Source organism: Cervus canadensis, chromosome 26 (genome assembly GCF_019320065.1).
Source record: "Cervus canadensis isolate Bull #8, Minnesota chromosome 26, ASM1932006v1, whole genome shotgun sequence".
NCBI classification, from domain to species: Eukaryota; Metazoa; Chordata; class Mammalia; order Artiodactyla; family Cervidae; genus Cervus; species Cervus canadensis.
In genome coordinates, this window is record NC_057411.1 from 35427776 (window position 1) to 35430695 (window position 2920).

General features: G+C 39.6%; 1 non-coding gene across 1 annotated transcript; it reads left to right on the forward strand.

Annotated features, from left to right (window-relative positions):
• The first annotated feature begins 864 nt into the window (after positions 1-864).
• On the forward strand, positions 865-936 carry TRNAW-CCA. The gene has a single exon. It is a non-coding gene; the product is annotated as a tRNA-Trp (tRNA).
• The last annotated feature ends 1984 nt before the right edge of the window (positions 937-2920 follow it).

Consider the following 2920-nt stretch of genomic DNA (forward strand, 5'->3'; position numbering starts at 1 on the left):
TATTGTACATCAACTATACTTCAATTTTTAAAAGAGTGAAAAACGTAAAGTATATATACTGAATGCCAGAATAAAAATCTGCTTCTAGTTTTTAAAGAAGTCCATAATTCAGATTGACTAGATGAATTCTTTGTTTAAATGACTTTTGACTATAGTAGAATAACAAAAAGAGAGAATAGAGTTGCATTGTAAAGAAAGAAACTTCAACTACATAACTTTTGTGCTTCTTGAGAAAAAAAGAATTAAATAGATTGGCACAATCACCAAATGACAACAAACTATCCGTAGTGTTGGGACAACAATCTAATAACAAAAACTATTGGTTTTGAAAATCTTATTCTGTTTCAATATAACTGCCTTGCCATTTCCACTTGTAGAAAACAGGTCAATTTTTTAAGAAATGTTTTATTGGAGGATAATTGCTTTACAATATAGTGCTGGTTTCCGCCATACATCAACATGAATCAGTTGCAGGTATTCATATGTCCCCTCCCTTTTGAACCTCTCTCCCATCCCCCACCCCATTCCATCCCTCTAGGTTGTCACAGAGCACTAGGCTGAGCCCCCTGCATCACACAGCAAATTCCCACTGGCTATTTAGTTTATATATGGTAAGGTATATGTTTCCATGCTACTTTCTCAATTCATCACACCCTCTCCATCCCAACTGTGTCCTCAAGTCTGTTCTCTATGTCTGCATCATCATTGCTGCCCCGCAAATATGTTCATCAATATGATCTTTCTAGATTCTGTACATATGCATTAATATGCAATATTTGTCTTTCTCTTTCTGACTTACTCTGTGCAATAAGCTCCAGGTTCATCTACCTCATTAGAACTGACTCAAATGTTTTGCTTTGGGCTTCCCTGGTGGCTCAGAGGTTAAAGCATCTGCCTCCAATGCGGGAGACCCAGGTTCGATCCCTGGGTTGGGAAGATCCCCTGGAGAAGGAAATGGTAACCCACTCTAGTATTCTTGCCTGGAGAATCCCATGGATGGAGGAGCCTGGTAGGCTACAGTCCACGGGGTCACAAAGAGTCAGACACGACTGAGCGACTTCACTTTCACTTTCAATAATCCACTGTATATATGTACCACAATTTCTGTATCCATTCATCTGTCAATGGATATCTAGGTTACTTCCATGTCCTAAGTACTGAAAACAGGTTAATTTATGGCAGGTTTATTTCCAGTCAATTCTTCTAGTTTTCCAGTACTTTTCATATTCTGTATCATTTGATATGTATTTTCATTAAGCTTTCATGTTTTTCAAAACAAAAAAATTCTTAACTGAGTTCAAATCTGGATTATAAATTCCTGTTCTATGCAAATCCAGCATTCAAGATGGCAGCTTGTGGAGAAAGATGTAAGTCAACTTTTCATTAAAAGAACATGGCTTCTATTTTCATTTCAAATTAAGCACTATGGGGACAATTTGAAAAAACTGATTAATGGCTGTAGAAGAAGACTCTTTCCAGTCAACTCTTCTTCCATCATCCCATCTCCTCACCTTAAGAGATCAAGAAACTGTATGGGTGGGTCAAGCCCAAAGATATGAATTAGGATAAGTGGTGCTAGTGGTAAAGAACTTGCCTGCCAATGCAGGAGACATAAGAGATGCAGGCTGGACCCCAGGGTTGGGAAGGTCCCCTGGAGGAGGAAAAGGCAACCAATCTAGTATTCTTGCCTGGGAAATCCCATGGACAAAGGAGACTGATAGACTATAATCCACAGGGCCGCAAAGAGTCAAGACACGACTGAAGCGACTTAGCACAGTACAAGGTGGTTATATAAAAATAATGTAAATAAATCACTGATGAAGCAAAAACCCTTTTTTCTCTCTATTTCTTAGTGTGACCTACCATTTAAATGTTAAAAACACAGACTTCTAAAATTCGGACATGAATCTAAAGAGAAACAAATCAAGGAGGTTGCTTGGCTATCTTGATCCCAGTTTCAGGGCAGCCTACTCCATGCTAAAGACATCATATGATTCTGTGAGCTGCAGTCTGTATCATTGGAAACCATCTTTGGTTTGGGGAACAAGAGAGGTTTGGGCCAAACTGAGAGAGTCTAATGGGGGCATCGCCTCTACATACCATCCTCAAGATTTTTATATGGTTTTCGTGCTCATTCTATAGTTTGGACTCAGGACCCTGGGTCCTGACAAAATATCTTAAACAAACATTAATACAACATATTCCCCCAAGAGATTTGTTGGTGGTAAAAGTACAGTAGAAAAAAATTTAATTTGCTCAGATTCTGATAGAGGTGGTAGATTGCAGATGGCAAAAGTCCCAGGGTGAATAATGATCTCTACTACAATTCCCAGGGAGCTCTATGCCCAGGAAGGGTACATATTGGGAGCATGAATTTTTCTAAATTCAACAAAAGATGGCATGGGAAAAATAGAAAATGATGGCCCACTGCCATGAAGCAGTATGATGTGCACGTGTGTTAGTCACTCAGTCGTGTCTGACTCCTTGTGACCCCACGGACTGTAGCCTGTCAGGCTCCTCAGTTCATGGAATTCTCCAAGCAAGGATACTGGGAGTGGGTAGCCATTCCCTTCTCCAGGGGATCTTCCCAATCCAGGGATCGAACCCAGGTCTCCCACATTACAGACAGATTCTTTACTATCTGAGCTATCAGGAAACCCTACAACAGTATGATGCCTCTCTGTAAACCCATGGATTTTCAGTAATGTTATTAACCTCAGAATGTTCATGAGTGGGTTTCTTACTGAAAATTAAAAGGAAGTTAAAATGTCTGCACTTGCTTAAGTAGAGCCCAACCAACAGGGTCAAGAGACCAAGGCCCTTAGAAGAATTATACATAGAATGTGAACTGATCATTAGGAAGGGGACAGACTTGTACAGACTGTAATACTGTATTTGAATCAAATTTACCTATGACTCA